Source organism: Cupressus sempervirens, chromosome 9 (assembly GCF_028749045.1).
Source record: "Cupressus sempervirens isolate cs-2001-9-10 chromosome 9, ASM2874904v1, whole genome shotgun sequence".
Classification (NCBI taxonomy): Eukaryota; Viridiplantae; Streptophyta; class Pinopsida; order Cupressales; family Cupressaceae; genus Cupressus; species Cupressus sempervirens.
In genome coordinates this window covers 610,190,929-610,217,471 of record NC_143126.1, presented here as the reverse complement: position 1 = coordinate 610,217,471, position 26,543 = coordinate 610,190,929, and the positions used below count along the sequence as shown (strand labels likewise).

Here is a 26,543-nt window from a genome sequence, read left to right as displayed (position 1 = left end):
ATCGAAAAGGTGTTAATAACTAACATTTTTGTTTAGTGCTGCCAGTACATTTATGTTGACAAAATAAAGGAAGGAAAATAAGAATCCCTTGAAAATTAGATTTGGGAATTTATCTTTGGCAATACCATGTGAAATCCTCACTCTTTTAGACCAATAAAGATGCTTCCCATCTTTTGCATTCAAAAATTGCAACAGATTTCCACTAGGTGCAAAATCATAAACCAGAAAGCACTCACTCCTACCTTTGGAACAACAAAACCCTCTTAATCTAACAAAATTTGCATGCCTAAGTTTAAAAAGTGACTTAAGACCATCTTTGAATTTCAACTCCTTTATCTTGCAACTCATCATATTGATGGTTTTGATAGCTACAAGATATCGATCTCTCAACACCCCTTTGTGAGCAGCAAAATAGTTGTTCCTTGCTAGTAGTTTTTTTTTAGAGAAATATCATGTTGTAGATTTAATTTCCTTGAGGTTGTACTTAAAGTTATATAGGTTTGATGAGCCTATACTTCCATGAAAAAAGGGATCCCAATCCTTTTAATAATCAAGACTAATCAAAGGAGTGATGCATTTTTTGCTAATGTCCTTTGAATTATCAGTACTTAACATACTCTCTACTATCTCATAAGCACTTCTAATCTTTTGTTTGTGTCTTCAAAACCATGAAAACATAAACACACCAACCATAATTCCTCTAGATATTGAGCCTATACTTCCATACACAAAGGGATCCCAATCCTTTTAATAATTGAGACTAATCAAAGGAGTGATGCATTTCTTGCTAACGTCCTTTGAATTATCAGTACTTAACCTACTCTCTACTATCTCATAAGCACTTCTAATATTTTTTTTGTGTCTTCAAAACCATGAAAACATAAACACACCAACCATAATTCCTCTAGATATTAAGGCAATCACACTTAAAACAATGACAAGGCCAAGAGTTTTAGAGGGTTTGGAGTAATCCTTGCAACTGTCTAACACATTTGTCATTTGTGGTATTTTCTGCAAGGGAGATACTGAGAGCTTTGGAACCTTCCCAATGATGTTTGGTGCCTCTGAACCTAAATTTTCAAGTCATATGAAAGAAAAACTCGACTTACATTGCCTTAGTCCAACAAAATCCTCTCCACAGAGATTTGAATTGTTTCCATACTAGAATCCATCTCGCATTCCTTTCAAACCTTCAACCACATCAAAAACAAGTTTAGCTAGTTTTAAGCATGAAATTGAATAGAAAATGGTAGCTTCAAAGAGAAAATCACATTATGATTCCATAAAACTAATGCTAACTTATGGAGTGATGAAATGGTTATAAGTATATTATAAACAATTAGAGATTGGAACAAAGATTTGGAATATTTAGTGTAAAACCTCCTAGAAAAGAGTGCAATGCAATGCAAAAAAAAAGTCAAGAAATACACGTTCATATTATAAACTAAGAACAAGGATGCGTTAAGAGTTGGTGAGAATGCTGGGATAACTACAACTCTTTCTTAGGTTTCACTGATTTTTTTTTTTTAAATTGAGTTTTTTGTCATTACTGTTTAAGTTTATGATATTGAACATCCTAAAATGGATTGAAAGTTTTATTAATATCTAATAAAAAATATAATTAGGCAACATATGATCTATGGATGAACAAAAAAAATTTATAGATATAATATAGAAATAGTATTTTAGTCAATTGGAGACTAGAAGTATAGTGTCAAATCTAATTGTATAAATAAATGTGCATATTATAAGCAAAGAGCAAGAATTTTGTAAGGTTGGTGAGAAAGCTAAGAAACTACTATGCTTTCTTGAGTTTTAGGTTTTATTAGAAAATTTTTCATAGAAACTTGGTCTCCTGAAAAATTAAAGTATTATTAATATCTAATGGGGAAAAAAAAAGCATACAATGTAGGATCTATGGAACAAAAAAATTATAAATAAAACATTAAAATATAGAACATAACATTTGGAGATCAATTTCCTTTCATTTGTCAATAGAGTGTGGTTGAGTGATTGGACTACTTGGTTCTAATGTTAGAGTCTGAGGTTGAGCTCTCCCCAAGGAGATGATAGTGCAAGCATGATCAATGGATGTCTTGGAACTTCATTTGTAGGTGGATTATAACCAAACAATGCCAATGGATGTAAGAAGAATGCAACTGCATAGAGATGGAGTTTGCAGTACTTAGTTTGTAGCAGAAATGTGCAATAGAATCTTGTACAAGGGTTTGGGCTCTTCTTGAAACCACCCTTTACCATCAATCCAAAAAAAAGGTACATTCTTATCCAAAATCTGTGATGGGGCTATGTACTAAATAAGGAGGCAGCTAAAATAGAAGATGTTGAAAAGGGTGGGGAGAATGCTACATTGTCCAGGTGGTGAAGATGGTATCCATGCTACCAAACAACGTCGTCATAAGTTCCTATTTTTTGAGTTTAATGCACAATATTTCACTTTGGCGATTTGAAGTACAGGTCTATTACAGAACACTTAACCCCTTAATAAAGTTATTTTTCAACACTATGATAATTTCATTCTTTCTTTCTCATAAGAAACTTACAAAAGTCTATTAGGAGGTTCTTATTACCCTTGTGTTATTACCATAATCTTTTTGTAGTTATGGTGCAATATGAAGGGCTTCTATAAGCCTTTGTTTATATATTATTCATCTTAGTCAGGGTTTACTCTGAAATTGTTTTATTATGGTTAAGAAAGGTCCATGGGGAGATAGAAATATTTAGCTCTATTTTTTTAAACTTTAGATACTTACATGGCCCTTGAATAGGCATACATTAAAATTAGGAGCAGCATACAATCTCTCCCTAATATTGGAGTAGTCATTATTTCAGAAGAAAATTTATGAAAAATTGGAGAAAGTAAGATATAAAGGCATTGCAGTAGTTCTTCTATAGTTCCATTTTGAAAATTAACCATCTAGTAGGTACTCAAAAGGTAGGTATTGGATATGTTCATTCCTAAAATAGGCTATGTAATGATAGTACCTACTTGGATAACTAATGGAAGCCCTTGCATAAGACTCATAAATTTGGTACCCTGGAGCAATAGCCTACAAAGTTTACAAAACCTAGATAATACATTCTTTGACTCATACATAGGGAAAACTATGGAGGAAATTAATGGAGAGCGTCGAGCACTAGCTAAGAGTTTTATTGAAATCAAAACAAAAGCCATTCATTGTAAACTACCATTAAACTAAAAACATTTCAGTATTTATGAAATTGCAACAATATTTTATTACAAGACTAATTATTCTTACTATTTGAATGGACAAAATTACTCTAGCTATTACAAGTAGATACCTTGTGAAGAGTGTAAAATGATTCCACATACTAATAGAGCATTGAGGCACTGTGAAGATTACGAATAGGTTTTAAAAGTCTTTTAAGAACGAAAATGCCAGATAATGCAATAGGCATTCCTCCACTAGTTGATGGATGCCTCATATTGAAAGCATCCTGCAATAGAAGTGAGGCTGGCATAATCTTGATTGGAATGGTTTGTATATTCCCACTTTCAATAGCAGCTATGAATGGTGTTTTTAGTTGCTCACGTAGCCGATAAATTGCATAACAAATTTAGAGAATTATCATGCAACAAATCTCACCAACTTTAAGAAAGAATACTTAATAAAAATAGGTTTTGTAAATTATTTTTTCCATTTTAATATCAAGTATATCCAAATAAATACAAATCCAATCTTAACACACAAGGAATTGTGTCCAACTTCTATCCAATACAGGATATGCTTCTATTTCTAGTTCAGTTAACTGCATCATACATACAAAATGAATATTAATAATTGTTATATTCAAAGAAACAATTTGTGAGAAATGAAGAAATGAGAAATTCATTTGTAGTATCATCACATAATAACTCTCTTATTAAGATTCAAATTTTTTGCAACCCAATTCATATTGGCTTTGCATAATTTCTAGCCAAACATAGCAATGGTCATGTTTTCTAATCATATATGATATCTATGTATATACAAGTTAAAACCTCTCAGCAAATTTTAGGATAAAATTATAAGTCAAATTGGTAAATATTGATCCCTTTATAAAAACATATTGACCTATTGACTTCTAGAATTCAAATATGTTAGTTTACCTCATTTCACATAAGGATATAATTGTTGTTGAAGTTTCAATTAAAAAAAAATATATACTAATGCATACTATTATATCCATTTGGGCTAGGCTTCTAAATTAATGGTTGCATGCAATTCACTAAAAATGGTCCATCTTGAAGAAAGCTTTGTCTTCATAATCATGCAGAAGGTTAGAAACAAAGTTGGAGTTTCTAGTTTCTCAATCACCATACCATTCATTCTACAGAGGGCATCTACAATTTGGTTCTTAAATATTCATTATTAGGATATTTTCTTTAATGAGAACATCTATGCAATATGACATGAACTAATTAAATCAACCTCTAAATGAAGGAAGGGAGAAGTTGCACAATTGTTTATGTGTTGCACTTTTAGTTATGTAATTCAATCAACTGGTTCACACCGTTGTTTTCATTTGGGTTGGGCCTCTTAATTGTTGACTCGTAAAATTTACTTTAAAACAAAGTTGTCATAGTTAGGGTTAACAAAGCTGGAATTTTCATCTACTCAATTGCTACACGTTCTTCTCATTGAAAACATCAAAGAAGGGTATATACAATTTCGTAAATCATTATTAGTACCATCTTTCTTTAACTGGATGATGTAAATGCTAGACACTATTAGTCAACCCCTATATATAAAATGTAGAGACCTCACCTAAATGTACACCAAAGCATTTAGCAATAGAAAATAGAAGATGTATAGACTATAATCCATGCAACAAAGCAAATGAAAGTGAAGAAAACAAAATGTGTGAAGGGCCTAGAAAGAAACATGAAACTATACTAGACAAATAAGGAGCCAACACTAGATGTACTAACTTAAACAAGGCAATATGTTGAGCACAGTATGAAACAATTATGCAAGAGGGGGAGGACAAATAGATACTAGCCTCTAGGGAAATTTTTAGTACAATGATCTCCACATTTGGCAAGAACTTCTACATCTTAAAGTTAGATGACTTAGGTTGAATGTTTAGAAAGTAAAGATTTCCAAGCAAGTCTAATAGGTTATTGTTTCAAACATTCTGATCTTGTTCCAGAGAAATCCTCAAGTCCAAATACCCAATCCAACACTTGTGAATTTTAAGGATTTTATAAGGTGATAGGTAGATTTGTTTCATTCACATCTGTAAAGACAATTCTACAATTGTTTTCAAGTAATAGTCTAAGGATTTAGGTAAAAATATGGATAGCAAATCTCTAGCCAAAACTCAAGAGTAGAGATGCATCACTACAATGGATGAAGTTGATTTTTTCCACTTGAGAACACAAAAATTATGTTTTTTTATCACCCATGGCTAGCATTGCCGACCATGATTGAACAATGAAATAAATGAGTCCAAAGATAAAATTGAAGAACATATTGTTGAAAGGTATTTAGGTGTACATAAAAAGGAACCTAAGGTATTAATAGGACACCTAAATCAAAATGGAAGCTCGAGTCAAGCCCCACCCAAATCCCACAATATCTCAATGATGGGAGAAGCACGCACAAACAAATCCCTTGACAAAATTAATGTGACTAAACAATTTTTAGAGTGTACAAGTTAGACATGAGATAATATTCATACAATCAATTAGCCATGGTACATGATGAATTTTCTTCCTTAGGAATGCCATTTCATATTATAAAAATTATATTGTGCCAAATTTTTGCATTTTAGTGTGAATATATAAAATTTATTATTATCTCTATTACTAGATTGAGCCAAAAGCCATACCATACCTAGACTCTTCAGACTGAGGAAAGAACCCGGTCTAGGTTTTGCCAGAGCTTATGGATTCAACCCAAATACAAGTTCACCAAGAACCTTGGTCAAACCTTGGAAAACATAAGGAAAACCTTAATTTTTTAGCAAACAAGCCCCCTACCTGTGGGTTCTATGTCTATGCTCCTACCTTTTCTACTACTGATACATTTTTGGGATCTACGAGCACATGCCCTATATATTGAAGGCCAAGTAAACTAAATAAAATTTTAGGGGTGGTGACCTATCAAAATAATGGACTTCTTTTTCAAACTGGGCACTTTGCAATCTCTACTTCAAATAGGATCTCCCACTGCATGCATGGGTATAAATCTAGAATAGATTCCACATGTTTGCATTTGAACAACAGGGAATCTCTAGAGAAGTCAAAGGACCTTAAACCACACCCAGACCTAGCATATTTAGCTAGATCTGCAACACAAAGCCAAAATGGGAGAATCCCACCCGATGTGCAAATGAATCCCAATTTTGCCCGTGCTCATACCTTTCTTACCCACAAATGAATGAAATTTTTTCTATTTTTCTCGTGAATGAATGAAACATTTTTTTTTTATAACATTGTGTTGGTCAAAATTCAACTTGGGAAAATATAGGTTGGTCAAAACTTTGACCAAATTAGCCATAGAATTATTATTTTTGACCAACATAGAAATGAAGAATTTTTTTTTAAAAAAATCATAGCTTTGGTAAAAAAATTTAGTAGAAAAACAAGTACAAATGTACTAGTGACTTGGTAACTAATGCATGGTTTTAGTGTGAATAAGTTTCAACATGTTGCAAATATAATTGGATGACCAATAATTTAGTGAGCAAGGTGAAATCAAATTTTAAACTTTCTTCATAGCGAGTTGTACAAGGTGATTTGCAAGTTCATGATATGTGTAACTCTTCAAGTCAAGTTGAGTATGATTGATGCATGTTTCATGTTAATAACATAAATCATTTGTTGAAGAATATTATTGATTTAGTTTTGATTTTCTTGAACATGTTGATCTACACTTTCATAGTGAGAAGGATTTTGAAGTTATTTCTAGTTTGTTCATCCACTACGAAAGTGAACATGACGAGGTATTTTCTGCCAAATGAGCTAATTGAAGATGTTAATGTTTTTGGAAAAACTGATATGAATGATATTTTCATCTTTCCTCAAGAGAATAGAAATAAAAATCAAGTCTATCACAAAGGTAAGAATAGTTAGAAATAAAAATAAGGTCTATGCTAGAGGTAAGAAGAGTCATTAAAGTTTTGATGGCTCCAGAAAACCATTTGTATAGATTGAGTAGTTTTATTGCTTTCAATAAAGTCTTGTTGATTGCACATGTGTCTTATGTGAAAGTAGAAATGATTAATAATTATAGACCGATTATCCAATCACTTATTTGGTAGTTTATTTAGTTATTGTGTCTAGTTACCTAGTTATTAGTGAGTAATTATCCAATAACTTATTTAGTCATTTATTTAGTAGTGTATTTAGTTACTTATATTTGGTTTCCATATAATTATTAATCATTTCTACTAGATTAGGTTAATTTTTAATTCTACAACTCATTTATGACCCTTAAACTTTATCTATTAATATTAATCATGGTTTCACTTTGCATCTTCTAGAATATAGGATGCTTATTTGAATGACTTGGAATATTTTATGCACCTTATAGAAATTTTAATTTAAAAAAATATAAATATTAGATTCATTAAAATTCTAAAATATTTTAGCAATGCTATTTAAATTTAAATTATATTATTAAATTATTAAGTTTATTCTCTGTCAAAATAAAATAATAATAATAATATTACTTTAAAATATTTTTATAATGTTATAATATTTTATTAGCTAGAATATGAATAATTGATCTACTAGTATATGAATAATTGATCTCATTGTCTCATCTCTTCTTCTAGTTCATGCAAGTAAAAAGTAAGACTCCAAAGGGTGAAATTTTACTCTACTATTCTAACCACAGTAAATCAATGATTCAACGTGCCCTACAATGGTTATGTAGTACAAATGCATGTCACCTATCATTGATGATGGTTATGCATTTACATTTGAACCTTTGAAACTCTCTAACAAAATCAATGGATTCTAGTTTAATAGTTTTGATTGCATAGCATGGTTCCTTCTTTTGCACTTGTTTATGCATTAAGTTTTAATTGAGAAACTTACCTAGCCTTCTTTTGTGCAAATTGTAAGGCTATTTTGAATAATTTTTTTAGATTTTAGAAGGATTCAACATATTTCAACCTTCATAACTTAATTTTGTTAAATATTGTGGTACAGGTTCTTATTGGTGCCCTTGTAGTGGTGGCCAAGCTTATTTCTCTAAGTTGTTATTGGTACACCAAAAGCAAAGTAGAGAGAAGGTTTACTACTACAAGTAAGTTTTGGTCTCCTTTTTGTTGTGGTTTCAAAATGCATGCCCCATTTCACCAAAAAATGGGGACCCCCTAGTATATTTTTTATCATTTTAGATCCTTAGTCTGGCGTCTGAGTCCTTTTTAGGGTTTTAACTAGTATGTTTTCTTAGTCTAACTCTCTACTAGAAAATCTAGATGCCAAAAACAAGATATTTTTAGGGAAAAAAAGGTCAAATTTTATGTAGGAGAGTGTACTAACACACTTAGTGCACCTGGTACACCCTTCAAGGTGTTCTAGTGCACTAAGTCCACTAGTGGGAGCACTTTCCCTTGGAAGTACACACCTACACACATATGCAAGTGTGCACGTCCAAAGGTGCACTCCATCCTGGGCCTATAAAAGCCCAAGACCCCTTCCTCCCCCTAACTCATTTCCTCTTCTTAGTCTTTGGTGAGTGCACCACCACATATTTAGAGGTGTGCTTCATTTCTTGCACATAATGAACATGTTAAAGAAATAAAAAAAAGGTGCACACCTTTTTTTTCACAAACTTAACAAACAAAAACTTTAATAAAATTTTAAAAACATGGCTTTCACATAAGTGATAAGGTTCACACGTGCACCTTTCAAAATTTAAACATTCCCCAAAGTTTTATAAGGGTGCATACATCATGCATCCCATAAGGTGCACTATGTGCACACCCTTTTTTTAACACTTTGCACATTATAAGGCTATGCACCTAGTGCACCACACAAGGTGCACTAGGTGTGCACCCTTAGTATCGAAGGTGTTCAAGCGAAATGGTGCACCTATCAAACCTTGAAGGTGCACAAGATGCACCAATTTTTGTCCATCAAGGTTGTTTTTAAGGGGCTTTTAGGTGTTTTATTCTAGTTTTTAGGATTTAGGGTTTTTGGGTCATGTTTTTGTCTTAACTAGGGTTTATTTAATTTTTTTTCACCTTCTATACCAATGGATGGTTTTTTTGCACAGATTAAATGGCTTCCTCCTCATCCTCCCTCACTACAAAGATGGCTCTAAAACTAGTGATCTTCAAATTTCAAGGTGTTCCATCAAAGTCACACTTCCAAGATACATATTCAGATATCTGAGACACTAATCTAGGCCATATTGATTGGAATTCATTCTTAGTTCTATACAACAAACCAACCAAGAGGTCTCCAATGGTATATGCACTCATTATATTGAGGCTAGTAAATGCAGTGTCACACCCAATTTCATTATAGTTTTTTGAGTTCATTATGACATTGGTAGAAAACTATGTTTTAGATGAGACTGTTGTAAAAAGCATAATTATAGAGATCAACCTGGATCAGAGGCCTAAGAACATTGAGAAATTTTTCCATCTTCCTAGGGAAGATCAATATATAAGACTAACATATCATCAAGCATAAAGGTGGTATTGAGAGCATGAAGAGGAAGCATCAGAAATTATCCAATCCTCGTATCTCATTGACAAGACTCAAGTCTTGGAAAAAAAGTTGGCAAAGTAGATATGATGAGAGGTTATATGAAAGATGATATCAACCATTATATAGTGCTCCTAAGTAGAATCATGGCCATTACCAGTAGTAGGACACTTGAATATATGGATGGTACACTTCATTGAAACCATCAGAATGACAATGATGCCAATTGACTAGGTTTCAATTCTAGTGAGAATTTAGATGAACAACTAGTGGTAATAAAAAAAAAAACTAAAGGTTATATATGATATCTTATTTGGTGTACTTTTTAGTTACAAGAGAAATAGATTATCCAAGGTTTTTTAGAAGGGGCAATTTGCAAGATGATAATGCATGGCCTTATGTGCTATATACTCAATTAGTGAGGAAAAAACTTTTAGATCATAGTGAGGAATACATAATAGTGAATGATACCTTTAATTTTTCAATCATCTGGTTCATTGAGGGAGATTATGTGAAAAGGATTTCAAAAGAGGTAGCAACAAAGACTATAGAGATAGGCCCTATTACATCCAATTCAGGACATTCACTTATGTAAGGGTAGAAAGTACAATTGTAAATTCAAAGAAGCTCCCTAGGTATTTGTGTGAAAGACTTATATTGCTAGAAATTGTAAGAGAGATCTCATCTGGATATGAGAGAGTAAGAAAGAAACATAAGAAGACTTAGGCATGGTGCGTCACTATAGGTCCATTTGGTGTTATACAAAAGAAAGATATCAAGATTTTTGAGTCAGAATGGGATCAGCATCCCTTGGAGGAATATTAGTCTACTTGTCCCTATTTTGATAATGTTGGCTGAGTTCAATACTTGATAGGAAGATAGTTCTAACATAAGGATGCCATAGAGGATCATTTGATGAATGCAGTGGATGACTATGAAATCTGAATAAGGGAATATTATAGGATGACTCTCTATTTTCCAGGCAATGCCTTGAAAATGAAAGTTCCATTAAAGATTGTGCATCAAGATACTAAAGAGGTCTTGGATCCCTTGTACAATAGAGATAAGATAAATCACTAACCTATCATGACCACATAGATTGATAGAGAAGACAATATAGATATCAATCATAGGGCAAGGCATGTCATCTTGTTAACCAACAATTGGATCAAGATACCATTCAAGATGGATACAATTCCAAAAACTATAGTATTCCAAGGTGCAACCCACCTAGTGAAAGGTAGAGGAGTAAAGGTGATAGTGCCAATATTCATAGCTCAATCACCAGTAAGGCCAAAAATAATGCATCGGCTTGATAGAGAAGTTGGATACCTTAGAGCATAGTAGGGTAAAAAAAAGAGGAAAAGAACTTCCCCTTAGAAAGATAAGCCTAAGGAAGAGGAAACTCAAGCACTAGAGCTCCAAGGGGCAAAGAATGTAGAGGCCACCTAAATTCAGGATAATCCATTAGTACCACCACTAGAACAAGGGCAAGAAGGTGAAGAATCATAGGAAGTGTTTTTACTTTCTCAAGAGGAAGAAGCCTCTCTATTGGCTCTAAAGAAGAGATAGATGAAATCCTTAGTTACGATGAAAAGGTGATAAAAAAGGTTATTCCTTTTACATTAGTCCCAAAAGTTACTACAGAAGGAGAAGAATAGGATGATGAAGAAGAAGGGGAAAAATTTACATTTTGTCAAGGGACTCTTCTTGCTAGGGCCACTGAGGAAGAACAAAGAAGGAGCTCTACTATAACACCACCATCCATTCCTAAACAACCTATTTAGGTTACCACTTTAGAGGATGAGTTACAAAAATGGATCAATCAGAAAGAGGACCAAGGGGCTGATGTCTTTAAAATATTAGATTTTTATTTCATGGATGTAGGCACTGAGTTGGTAGGAGACAAGATAAGGGATAGACTAACAAATCAACCTCAACAAGAGGATTAGAGTTAATTGTTGAGTCAACCACAAGGACCTTTAATTGATCCACCATCACCAAATCAAGATTCATTTTGCATGGATAAAGGTTCAAGTACTCCTCTCCCTCCAATTAATGAAGAATAGGTATGAGATGAATAGAAAAAAGAGCCACAAAAAAGGCCAACCAATGAAGTATCAGAGGAGGGGAAAATATATGAGTAATCTCAAAAAATTTCTCATGATATAGAGGTGATGACTATGGACTCAACAAACATAGAGATTCTTGATGTGGATTTCTCACAAAAAGAGAAGACTCTAGAGAGGAGTGATAAGGGAAAATGCCTAGCAATACAAGCCCCCTCTTCATCTAAAGATAAATTTTTGATGGAAGATACTCCAAGATGGTCAAGAAAAGAGGTGATGGTTAGACATGAAAGGAAGTTTAATTGTACTAGGGAAGAGGGAATGAGAGAATTTTTTGAAGCTCTCAAGAAATTTGGGCCACCCATTGGTGATGCATAAACATTGGCCTTTGTTGTGAGTGATTAAAATTAGGACTTGTTCACCCATGTTGATATCCATCCTCTACATGTAGATATTGAGGATTTGACTCCAAAAGATTATCAAATCAAGGAAGTCTTTCTTGGAAAACCCATTGTGAATACTGCCAAATTGATGGTTACTACGGGAATCAAAGAAGTGTTTAAGCATTTAGAATAGGATGAGTCCAAAGTGTTAAATCTTTGAAAGCATAATGAGATCATAAGAGGTTATTTGAATAAATTAGTTGGTCCATTGGATCCTAAAACTCCCGAGGAGACTTTAGGTGTGGCACTAGATAAGACAAATAAGGAGATTGTACAATTAGAGCCATTTTTGAAGGCATGTCAACAATGGTGAGAATTTTTTGAAGAAAAAAGTGTGTAATTCATATAGGGAAATATTATATTGCTACACCACATGTAGAATAATGTAGATAAGTTGGTTTCTATATTGAACCAAAATTATGGGTTGATGGATGAGGTACATAGTTGGGGAAATGACCTTCGAGCATTGCAGTCAATAAAAGGTCAAAGGCATCAAATGTTGACGGATGTATATATGACAGATGAGATGGATAAAATAGATGAGTAGATAGAGAATATTATGGATGGAAATAAAGTAATGGAAAAATTACATGCAGATATTCATAAGCTCAAGGATTGAACCCAAGAGTAGATTTTGGAAGTAGAGAGACATTACAGTGATGCTTGCCTTGACATTTTTGAAGATGAGTCAAGGGATAGACTTATGAATCTGCAAGTAGTTGTAGAAAATTCTAGAATACTTTTGAATAATTTTCCACTATTGAGGATATTAGAAAAGAATTTAAGATCGAAGAGGCATTGCTAGAATTAGATGTGAAATTGGGAGATTTTGCAGAGACTCACCTAGAGGTATTCAATTATTGACAAAAGGTAAAGGATGAATATAAAGCTTTATATTTTCTAGATTTGACTCAAGTGATGGAGATTATAGAAAAGTTCAATAGAAAATACATAGACATAGCTTTGGTATGAAGAGGAAAAAAACCCATAAGCTAGAATTTTAGTTTTGGCACTTGGTAAAGTGTTTTGGTTTTTGGGCCTATCTTCCAAGGTGCACAAGGTGCACTTCTTTTAAGTTATGCTAGAATTTAATGAATAATTCAAAGGTGCATCAATATTTAACTACTAGTTCCAAATATTTCCATGCATAAAAAATGCATTCTAATGGTAGCTTAACTCCTACAAACATCCAGAGAAGGTGGAGCTTCTATTTTTGGCATCTCCGGAGACTCTTACATTATCTAATGGATTTCTAATTCTTATTTTCTCATGCTTTCTTTGTTTTAATATATGTAAAGGCTCATGCACCCATTAAATTATATAAACAAGGGTGGAATCATACTTAGCACTAGTTAGAGGGTCAATTTGTACATAAATAGATTTGTTTTATTAGTTTAGAAATGTATGTTTTCATAAAGAGATCTCTCACTCTCAACAAAATTTGAGGAGAGAATTTATTATAAATTTAGGAATGTAATATGTATTCCAAGCTATTATTTTGATGCAATAATATATTCTTTTGGTGCTCTCATTCAAAGTGTAGTTATTCTTTCTTGAGTGTGTTATATTTTGTGAATGTATGTTCATGGAGTGCAATTGAACCAATACTTTTATTGTGTTATTTTTATTGTGAAATTATTTAGTTCTAGTGTTTTCCATGTGTTCACAAATTCTATTGACATAATTAGTTGGAGAAGAGATCAACATATTTTTCCTGCATAGCTTTTTGTCTCACACGAGGGCACTTTCTATGGCCTTGCGATCTAATGAAAAGTGAAACATCTTATAGTTATTGAATTCCCATCAATGATTGCATTAGTAGAATTAAGGAAGTATTGCTCCTATTTTCATTAGTTACCTACCGATCTTTTCAAAGGCTTAACACATAGATGCATTGTTTCTATGGCTTATGTCTATTAGGAATTTACTTTTCAAGTTATTTTTAAAAAATTATTGTTACCTTATCTTCATTATTTTCTTTTACAAACACTTAGTTAATTTAGGAATTCATATAGTTGCATAGTTAAAAATGCATTCATTATAAAATAGAAAAATCCAAAAATATATTTATTGTTTGTGTAGATATTTGTTTTGAGATAGCAAGAAGATTCGACATCTTATCCAAAATTGGTCAGAAGAAAAAAATGCCTCCCTATGAATAAATACATTTATCTTCTATTGAGTGGATTCCAGTAGGTTACAAAATCACTTGGAACCTTGGAGTTGATCCTAGATTATCTTTTCAAGAGAGGAGTTCAAAAGGATTCCTACTATTAAGCATCATGCAAAAAAATAGCTCAACACTTTCCCTTTGAGGGATTTTGTTGTTTTGTGAAGAAAATTTAGAATTTTATCACTTTTTGGGAAGAAACATCTAATATATTGATGTTCATGTCCAAATTTAGAGATCTATTTGAACCCATTTTGAAATATGGGCAAGCATTTTTATGTTTTCTCCCTATTACTTTTTAAAGCAAAACCCAGAGAATGCAATGAGCCTACAACCCTTGTGCTAAGCCATTGTCGCACATAATCTCGGTATTCACATTTAAATAGCTCCAAGTTTCCACATTAAATTTTAGTCAAAATAATATTATTGGTCATGAAGGCTTTGGGTTTGTGCATAAAGGAGTACTTGTAGGATGATAGTAAGGTTGTTGTAAAGTATCTTGACCTAGCAAGCAAGCATGAAGAACAAGAATTTCATGTGGAGTTATGTTAGTTTCCTCCATTTTATGTCTTTCAAGTTTTGATATTTATAGATTAGATATATAGATTTTAAAAGTATTTACCTATGTTCTGGATTAAGAGACTTCCTAGAATTAAAATGGTGTTTTTATTGATTCTACGTTTGACTTTTCACCTTTATATTTGATGACTGTATATTTGGCTTAACACTAAAATAGTAATATGTATTGATTCCTTGTTGAATAGTTTGATGTTCTAAGTAGATTGTATTCCCAATACTTTGTTTTGTTGATCAACTACTATGCAAAGTGCAGACCATGATCATAGGCTCTTAGATGTATATGAATACATGCCCAATAGAAGATTTCAAGAATACTTTTATTCCAATAGTGAGAATATAATACCTACATTCTAAGCCATAATATTTCTTTTCTTTGTTGCCATTAAATTTACTAAAAAATTTGGATGGTTCATTTAACTCTTCTGAGTTGATTTTGTTTGGGCTTCTTGCAAATTAATGTTTGTAGGAGAGGTTTGAATTTTACATTCTATAGTGGTTATAATTAGAGAGTATTATTGACAATAATAAAACAAGCACACACACTAAACCTATGAATCATAGTAATATTTATTATATAAGCTCAATTTAGTTGGAAATTTAAGAAATGAACTAGAAGCAAAACTTCATGTTTTCAAGACAAACTAAATCAAGATGCAATCATTTGGATGAGTCCCACAAGTGGGTATAATTTACACAAACCCCTTTTTTGGTATAAGATTGTGTAATGATGAATAATATGCCTATTTGAACCCTTGTCCTATTAGTTTTTAGTTTATAATAGTAGTCTAGACAATTTATCATATTGCAACTAGAAATAGATTTCCCAACAATATTATTGGAAATTTCTATAGTTGTTAGGATTAAACCATAGACATAAAATAATAATTACATGCAAATATAACCAATAATAGAAAATAATAGAACACACAGAAAAAAACACAAAGCACCAAGATTTAACGAGGTTCACCCAATCCCTAGGCTACGTCCACCAAACAACAAGTCTAATATTATTACAATCTAGTGATTATAACCTGATTACAATCTGTAATTCCTTATAGCTCAATACCGCCACAAGAACCAATTTTGCATCAAAAATTAATGAAAATACCTAACCTAAGCCCTTTTATACAAGTAATTTTATGCCTCTTTAAGGTTATAATAGGTCAGCAATATGTCGACCATAATATTGGCCACAACCCAACTTTTTTTTTGAGCCAATGCCCCGAACCCCAAAGAATTTATGAAGTATGTACAGTACTTTCATAATTAATCACCAAAAACTAAAAATCTCCCACTTGGGGATTAATTAGGCTCGACACTAAACAATAACCTCCCATTTGGAGACTAATCCTGTAGCTATGGGGCTACTCCATGAGGCTCCCACTAGATCGAACTACTTGGACTATGTTGTTCTTTTATTCATGTTCAGTCTAGAAGACCAACTAAAGCCAAAGAGGACTTCTGTGATGAACCTCCTTATAGCAATATCGTGAGAATGCTCAAAATAACAGAATACAAAGTGATACCAGAACTCAGAATGAATCTACTGATCGCAGGCCACTTCGAGGGGGTAACCTCCTTTGAGCAAGCTCAATACAATAAATTCGTCCGTGCCCATCAAGGGCCTCAACCTATTCTTATATACTGAGTACGATCTAGAAAAGTAATACTACCTATGCATGTGGGATAATAAAATATACTCACGGGACGACTTACAAAGAATATGCGTCCAACAACACTACTCTAACAAAATAAACAGAAGGAACACACAGGTTCCTAACATCCCCTCTCCCTTAGAAAAAAGCTTTGTCCTCAAAGCTTAAGGTGTGGAAACTGTTGTTGAATCTGAAGAAGGGGTTCCCAGGTAGCATCCTCTGGTTGCATGCCATGCCACTGAATCAAGACCTCAGAGATGGAGCGAGAGCGAAGCTGGCGAGTGCGCTGGTCAATGATTGCCACCGGCTCCAGGATAATGGATCCTTCCGTATCCATTTCAGGGAGAGTAGTTTGTGCTCTGATAGTGGTACCCAGAACTTTCTTTAGACAAGAAACATGAAAGACTGGATGAATGCGGGAAGAAGGAGGAAGTTCCAGTTTATAAGCAATTGAACCAATCTTCTGCAGAACCTTATAAGGCCCATAAAATTTTGGGGCCAGCTTATGACGCCCTTTCAGCTTTAGGGAGGATTGTTTGTATGGCTGTAGACGAAGAAAAACCATATCCCCAACTTGAAATGAGCGCTCAGAACGGTGTTGATCTGCTTGTTGTTTCATCCGATTACGGGCCATGTGAAGATTATCCTGTAAGGTACGAAGAATCTGATCCCTACTGCGGAGAACTATGTCAATTGCCTGGACTGGTGAGCTATTGGGAGTGTAGGGAAGGAGCACTGGAGGTGCCTGACCATAGACTGCTTCATATGGAGTCATTTTAGAGGCAGTGTGGTAAGAGGTATTGTACCACCATTCAGCTAAAGGGAGCCACTTGGCCCACTGATGTTGCTGTTCAGAAGTGAAGCAACGAAGATAAGTTTCCAAGCATTTATTGACAATTTCAGTTTGACCATCAGTTTGTGGGTGATAGCCCGAACTCATCTTCAGTTTGGTGCCAGTTTTCTGAAACAGTTCAGTCCAAAAATGACTAGTAAAAGTTGCATCACGATCAGAGACAATGGAAGAAGGGAGTCCATGAAGATGAAATATCTGGTCCATGAAGATTTGTGCAACAGAGGAGGCAGTATAGGGGTGGCTGAGGGCACAAAAATGACTATATTTCGAGAGACGATCAACCACAACCAAGATCACTGTCTTGCCACCGGATTTAGGAAGCCCTTCAATGAAATCCATAGAAATATCAGTCCAAATCCGTGTAGGGATGGGCAATGGTTCGAGCAAGCCAGGAAGGAGGGTCGTTTCACCCTTGTGGCGTTGGCAAGTATCACATTCAGCCACCATCTGTTGAATCGTCTGTTTCATTCCTTTCCAAAAGAAGTTTCTCCTTGCTCACTCATAAGTTTTGAGGAAGCCTGAGTGCCCTGCTGAAGGAGAAGCATGGAGTTCATAAAAAATAGCCTGATGTAGAGCTGGGTTCTGAGGAAGCACTAGCCGACCCTTGTATCGAAGAGAAGCACCATCCCAAGAGTAATGTGGTATAGCAGAAGGATTATTGGCTAGCTGGTGAATGATTTGAGATAAAGAAGAGTCACTATCATAGCCCTGCTGAACAGACGCTAACCAATTGGGAATGGGCATAGAAATAGCGGAAAGGGAAGCTTGATTATCAAATGTGCGAGAAAGAGCATCTGCCACAATATTCTCCTTACCCTTCTTGTAGGTGATCTCATAATCATACCCCATGAGTTTGCTGACCCATTTCTGTTGTGTAGGAGAGGATACCCGTTGTTCCAGGAAGTATTTCAGACTTTGGTGATCGGTTCTGATGCAAAAATGACTCCCTAAGAGGTATGGCCGCCACTTCTGTACAGCATGCAAAATAGCCATCATTTCTTTTCCATAAGTAGAGAGGGCTAGATTCTTACCAGAGAGGGCTTTGCTAGTGAACGCAATAGGATGGTCATCTTGCAGGAGAACAACACCCAATCCATTGCCGCAAGCATCACTCTCAATAGTGAAGGGTTTGGAAAAATTTGGCATTGCGAGAACAGGTGTACTGCACATAGCCTGTTTCAGTTGTTCAAATGCAGTCTCAGCAACAGGGGTCCAGGAGAAGGCATCCTTTTTTAACAGAGCTGTTAATGGTGCTGCAATTTTCCCGTAATCTTTGACAAACTTGCGGTAGTAGCCAGTCAACCCCAAAAAACCCCGAAGGCTCTTGAGAGTTTTAGGATGCGGCCAAGTTTTCATGGCATCTATTTTTGTAGGATCCACCCGCACTCCATGGTGTGCAACAATATGCCCGAGATACTCCACTTCCTCCTGGCCAAACACACATTTAGATAGTTTTGCACAGAGTTGATGATCAGAGAGAAGTTGCAAGACAAGCTCCAGATGATGGAGATGCTCAGCCCAAGTTTTGCTATATATGAGGATATCATCAAAGAAGACCAGAATGAATTTCTGGAGGTATGGTCGAAATATGTTATTCATCACTGCCTGAAATGTTTAAGGAGCATTCGTGAGGCCAAAGGGCATGACTAAAAATTCATAGTGACCATCATGTGTGCGGAAGGCAGTTTTAGGTATATCCTCCTCATTAACCCGAATTTGATGATACCCAGAACGAAGATCTAACTTGGAGAAAAAATGAGCCCCATGAAGTTCATCAAGAAGTTCATCAACAACTGGAATGGGAAACTTGTCCTTTATAGTGAGATGATTAAGTGCTCAGAAATCAATGCAGAGTCGCCATGACCCATCTTTTTTGCGAACAAGCAGAACTGGAGAAGAAAAGGAACTGGTACTAGGGCGAATAATACCTTGCTTCAGTAAGTCACGGACAAGTATCTCGATTTCGGTCTTCTGATAAAATGGGTAGCGGTAGGGCCTGATGTTGGACGGAACACTACCAGGAAGGAGCTGAATACGGTGGTCCTCTGGACGAGAAGGAGGTAATCCCACAGGTTCAGCAAATACACCAGAATACTTGTCCAAAATGTGTTGGAGATCGGCAGGAGTGCTAGAGACTGCTGATGGCTGCATCTGAATGGAATGGAGCTGAGCGATGACACCATGTGAATTCTTCTTAAGAAGTTTTTCCAGACGGTGTGAACTGATGATGCTGAGAGACCCTGGTTGTAAGCCTTTCAAAGTGTGTTGGTGCCCCTCGGCTGAAAACTGCATCCAAAGTTCAGCAAAATCCCAGAGAATGGGGCCAAGAGTGCGTAACCATTGGGCACCCAAAACCACATCACAACCACCTAAGGGTAAGGAAAACATGTCAGAGCGCATGTTATAATCGCCAATAGAGAGACGTACATTGCGACATTTCCCTTTACAAGGTAAAGTGCCCCCATTGGCAATCATGACTTCAAAGCTAGAGCAGGGATGGATAAAGCAATCAGCCTGTTTGGCTATTCGTGGATCAATGAAGTTATGAGTGCTACCAGAATCAATGAGTATAGTAAGAGGGATCTTCTTGAAGAAACCCTGGACCCGCATGGTTTGTGGAGTAGTGACTCCTGCCAAAGCATGGACAGATATCTCTGGTGGAGCTTCTGGTGAAGGAGGTTCAGGCTGGTGAGGCTCAACCTCATCATCCACTGTTTCCTGAGCATCTACATATTCTTCCAGTTCCGGTGGAGAATCCACATCCAAGAGATAGAGCTTTTGCTGAACACATCTATGGCCCCGAGACCATTTCTCATCACAATTATAACAAAGCCCTTTGTCTCGCCTGACTCGCATCTCTGTTTCAGACAAGTGCTTGATTGGAGTAGTTCTGGGAGCTAGTATGACTGGAGGGTTGTGAGAACCTATATTTCAGAATGGAACAAAATTAGATCTGGAGCGTTGTAGAGCACTAATCTTGTCTTCCGCTAACTTAGCCAACCCAAGGGCTTCCATCATTGTAGTAGGTCGAAACATTTTGACTTCTGAGCGAAGTGCATCCTTCAGACCACTGACAAAACAACTACGGAAGAATTCATCAGACAAGCCCTCTGTGTGATTAGCTAATTTTTCAAACTCTGTCTGGTATTCTCGTACAGTGCCTATTTGACGCAGTTTAGTGAGTGCTCCTGTGAAATCATCAAAGGAACTAGGGCCAAAGCGCTCCAAAATGAGGGTGCACAATTCTCTCCACGTTGGGCCTACATTAGCCTTGATGTACCAACGGAACCATTGAAGAGCTTCATGTTCCAAATGAAAAGATGCAAGGGGGACTTTGTGGTTATCCAAAGTATTATGCAAGCTGAAATACTGCTCTGCCCTATAGATCCATCCAGTCGGATCAGAACCATCGAAGCGTGGAAAATCAAGCTTTGGTCCACGGAAATTGCCAGAAGAGGACCCAGTATCTCCTGAATGGTTTCGGCTCATGGCTGACTGCTGAAAGTTAAGACCCAGAATTTTGTCATCCAGATCTTGAAGTTTGGTTTTGAGGGATGCCATTTCCTCTTCCATGATTTTTGCTCCTGTACGCGTAACAACCATAAAGAAAGGTTTTTTTTTATTTTTTTTTATTTATTTATTTTTTTAATTTTTGGAATGGGTAGAAGATGAGAAACAAAAACTTTTTTAGTTACGGCAAACTTGGATTTGGGTAAAACTCAGATAGGAAATGGGTGTTTGACGGGTGGTGGGAGACTATCTGGGGACAAGGGAAATAGAAAAATGAGGGTTTCAAGGGTAGGGAGGCGAAATGAGGCAAACAGTCCAAGAGGGATAAGGGAGCAAAATGAGGAATTGAATCTTGTGGCTCAGTTTGGTGGCGATTGGATGAGAGGTGAAAAAGATAGGGCAAACCCTAAAATTAGATAAATGAGGGATTTAGGGCTTTGATATGTAAAATTTGGGGTTGGGTCGCCAAGGAAGGAAGTATGCGAAATGATATTGCAGACGTTCTGCGGAAGTATGAGCAGAAACAGAAAGCAAACAAGGAAGCTACGACTAAAAAACATAGTCGACTTAGAAAAATTCACTCAGACAGAACAACTGAAAAGAGTTATTGCAATAGCAAGAGATATTAGAAGTGAGAGGAACCTGAAGGCCACGACAGAAAAAAAATTTGATGTAATTTCCACCCAGCGAGCCCAAGAGAGTGCTCTGATACCAGATGTGATGAACCTCCTTATAGCAATATCGTGAGAATGCTCGAAATAACAGAATACAAAGTGATAGCAGAACTCAGAATGAATCTACTGATCGCAGGCCACTTCGAGGGGGTAACCTCCTTTGAGCAAGCTCAATACAATAAATTCATCCGTGCCCATCAAGGGCCTCAACCTATTCTTATATACTGAGTACGATCTAGAAAAGTAATACTACCTATGCATGTGGGATAATAAAATATACTCACGGGACGACTTACAAAGCATATGCGTCCAACAACACTACTCTAACAAAATAAACAGAAGGAACACACAGGTTCCTAACAACTTCAACTTCTCACTTTTTACTATCTTTGTAAACATATCTCTTGGATTGTCATCTATAGGTATCTTGTCAAGCTTTAACTATCCATCCTCCAAAACTAATTGAATGAAATGGTACTGCAACTGTATGTGTTTTGTCTATGAATGTAGAGTTGATTTCTTTGCAAGATGAATGGCACTCTGACAATCTATAAACAAATAATTATCCTTTTGAGGATGTTCCAATTCTTTCAAGAAGAACTAAAGCCATATCATATCCTTGGTTGCCTCTGTAGTAGCAACATACTCTACCTCTGTAGTGGATAAATCATCAACCTTCTGTAACCTAGAAACCTAGCTCATGGCTGCCCCACCAACAATAAAGACATAACCTATAGTACTCCACCTAGTATCAATATCCCCTACAAAATCTGAGTCAACATAGCCCTATAAATTAGTAGTAGAGCCCCCAAAGTGTAAACACTTATTGGATATTCCTCTCAAATATCTGAGAATCTATTTGATTGCATTCCAATGTTCAATTCTTGGATGACTCATATACCTGCTAACAACTCCCACTACATGTGCAATATCTGGCCTAGTACATACCGTAGCATACATCAAGCTTTCTATAGCTAAAGCATAGGGTACCTTGGACATCTTATCCTCCTCTTCTTATGTCTTGTGAGACATCTCCTTACTCAACTTCAAATGACCAGGTAAAGGTGTGCTGATAGCTTTAGCATTCTCCATAGAGAAACCTTGCAACACCTTCTCAACATAATCAGCCTGAGATAACATCAATTTTTTTGTCTTCCTATCTCTTCAAATCTTCATACCAAGGATTTTTTTTACTACCCTTGAATCCTTCATAGTAAACGCATGTGCTAACTGGCATTTCAGCCCCTTAATGTGATCCATGTTAGGCCAGGCTACAAGCATATAATCAACTTATAAACATAAAATAAGGTATCTGTCATCATCCAACCTCTTAAAGTAAACAAAGTTATCTAAATGACACCTATTGTATCCATACTCATGCATAAAAATATCAAATCTTAGATACCATTGTCGAGGTGCTTGCTATTGGATAATGTTGTCCTTGATGTCACACAAATGTCGTATCATTCATTAGTCTCAAGTTCACCGAGCTCAGATAATTTGCAATGCAATTTACAGTACCAACCAAGCTCACTCGATCATCAAAGGAAATGTGGAAGACAGTGTTTACCGAGCTAACTCGGTCAACGAAGGAAATGTGAAAAGCCAGTGTTAATCGAGATTCACTCAGTCTCCAAAGGTTAGTTTCCACCGAGCTCACTCGGTCATCGAATGAATTATTGAAAAGTCAGTGTTAACCAAGCTTCACTCGATCTCCAAAGGTTAGTTTCCACCGAGCTCACTCGGTCATCAAATGAATTATGGAAAAGTCAATGTTAACCGAGCTTCACTCGGTCTCCAAAGGTTAGTTTCCACTGAGCTCACTCGGTTATCTTAGGAAACTCAGTAATTACCGAGTTCTCCCAGCAATTGATGGTTTGTCATGAAGTTCGTTGTATCAACCGAGCTCAGTCGGTTAACATAGGAATTATTTTCTGAACAAAGTTCACCGTGCAGGGTCGGCCAGTATAGGGATTTGCTAATTAATTACTTTTAGCTGACTATTGTAATTGTTTGTTTTAGTCAGTGATTTGAGCTGACTAAGATAATCTGAAAGGTATATATGGTCATTCAAGTTATGAATTAAGGTGTGTGATTATGAAAAAGTTATGAATGCAAATTATAGTATGAAGAGGCGAATGTTGAGAAAAGTTTGATGGAGGATCAGATGTGTTAAAGGAGCTGCAAAGTTGTATTTGATCAGTAAGGATCCAATCAAGAATAACAGAGATCTGCAATCAACAAAGATAAGTTGCACATTATATCAGGTCATTTCATTGTTGCTTTCTAACCATTGTAATAGTGTATTCAAAATCTCTTAACAGAGTTGGTTTAACAGGCATTCAATAAATCCTCTAACAAGGTGACAGTTCAGTTGAATTTTTCTAAAGACATCTAGCAAGGCCACTCCTAATAGGGTGATTAAATCCTTTAACAGGGTCACACCTAACAGTGTGTTTTTGTAACCTTTAACAGGGTTGGCTCCTAACAGGGCTCACTTCAGAAGAGTGAAAAAGTTATATTGGTGGTTTCTCCCATATTGGGTTTCCACGTTAAAACTGGTGTCTCTTGTGTTCTTAATTGCTAAATTACTTTGTGCATGATATCATATCAGTTCTTAATATTTATCATTTGTTGCATTATCAAGTTTCAACATTTTATTAATCAGATCAAACGTATATTCAAACATCTTAGGGACTGTGGAAAGTTTTTGTAGTAACTGATTCACCCCCTCCCCCTCTTAGTTACTCTATTCTCATTTCCAACAATTGGTATCAGAGCTTTTGGTGCTTGCAAGAAAATATTTCAAGGATCTAAGCCTAAGATCAAGATGTCTTACAAAAGAGAAATTCATAAACTCAACAGAGATAACTTCTCCACATGGCAAGGATTGATGAGACTTCATCTGGCTACTGTTGGTGATACTGGACTAAAATACCTTGAAAAAAAATATGAAGAACCTCCTGGCACATTGTCTATCAATGGCATTGCTGAAAAGAAGACTCACAACAATATGATGATAGACATAGCATCCGCTCTCATTTATGAAGAATTTGATGACATTAAGGACTGCACAACTGCCTTTGAGATGTGGAACAAGCTAAAAGAGATCTATGGAGGAGATGATAATGTAAGAAGAGCAAAATCAGAAAGTCTAAGAGGAAAATTTGATCAAATGAGGATGAAAGAGGATGAAAACATTGCAAAATATGTTGAAAGAGTTAAAGCATGTGTGAGTGCAATCAGAGCATCTGGAGGTGATATCAAAGGAGAAACAGTTATAAGCAAAGTTCTTAGAGCCTTGCTTCCTGTTTATGCAATCAGAGTTTCTGCAATTCAGGAAAGAAGGTGTGAAGCAAATCATCAAATAAATCTTGAGGCCATAGTTGGAAGACTAACTGCATTTGAACTAGATAACTTTGACAACTATGTTCTAGCCTCCAAAAACATTGAATCAGCATTTCAAGCCAAGCTCTCACTCAAAGGGAAAAAAAAAAAGGAGAAGGAATCTCAGTTAGAAAGTGAAGATGAATCAAGCCAAAGTTCAGACAGTGATCTCGAAGTGATTGAAGCTCTACTAGCAAGAAAATACTCTAGAAGCAGAGGAAAATACAAAGGTAAAGTTCCTCTAATCTATTTTTATTGTGAAGAAATTGGTCATATTGCAGCAAGGTTTCCAAACAAGAAAAACAATGATGAAAAGAAAGATTACAAATGGAATGACAAGAAAGACTTCAAAACATCCAAGAACAAAGGTAAGAAATCATGCTTCATGGCTGAAAATTCTGATAATAGTGAGGATGAAATTGTTTATATTGTTGTTAAAGATGATTCTAACAGTGATGAGGAAGATAAAATGGCACTTGTCTCTCATGTAAGTAAGAATGATACATGGATTATAGACAGTGGTTGTTCACATCATATGACTGGTGATAAAACTAAGTTTGATCAGTTTGAAGACTATGGTGGTGGCAGTGTAAGGTTTGGTAATAATGAACCTTGTTTCATAAAAGGAAGAGGAAGAATCTATCGAACCAAAGAACTTGTATGTAATAATGCCTATTGGGTTGAAGGTCTTAAACATAATTTTCTAAGTGTGGCACAGATACTCAATACTGGATTCAAGGTGCAATTCATGCATGAAAAAGCAAGACTGTTGAATGAGCAAGGAAAGCTGATAGGATCTGGCACCCAAACTAAAGGTAACTTGTTCTATCTAAAACTTGGTGAATGCTCATGTTTTATTGCTCAAATTGAAGAAAGTTTTTTATGGCATAAAAGGTTATGTCATGTCAATTTTGATAACCTGGTAAAAATAAGAAAATTCAAAAAGGTAAGAGGCATTCCTAACATTAAGAAACCTAAGGTTGGACCATGCAAGAATTGTCAGATTGGTAAAATGGGAAAGACTAGTTTTAAAAGTAAGAACTATCAGTCTAAAGATATATTGGAAATTGGGCATACTGATTTATGTGGACCCATTGGAATAGAAAGCTATACTGGAGAAAAGTTTTTCATTCTTTTTGTTGATGACTACTCAAGAATGATGACTGTCATGTATCTAAGGAACAAATCAGAAGCATTTGAGAAATTCAAATGGTATTTAGCAAGAGTAGAAAAAAAATAGGAAAAAGACTAAAATGCTTAAGGTTAGATAGAGGTGGTGAATTCATCTCACATGAATTCAATAACTTCTGCATTGAAAAAGGTATTAAAAGATATGTCTTACCACCAGGAACTGCTGAACAAAATGGAATAGCTGAAAGAAGAAATAAATCCATTATAGATTGTGCAAGAACCTTGATGATAGAAAAGAAGGTTGCTATCAAATACTAGAAGGAAGCCATCAGCACTGCAGTTCATACCTTAAACCGAGTACAGTTGAAGAAGGACTCATTC

General features: G+C 35.5%; 1 pseudogene; it reads right to left on the bottom strand.

Moving 5' to 3' along the window:
* The window catches only part of LOC149540162 (proline-rich receptor-like protein kinase PERK8), a 63,261-nt pseudogene that overhangs the window by 24,252 nt on the left and 12,466 nt on the right, over positions 1–26,543 (bottom strand).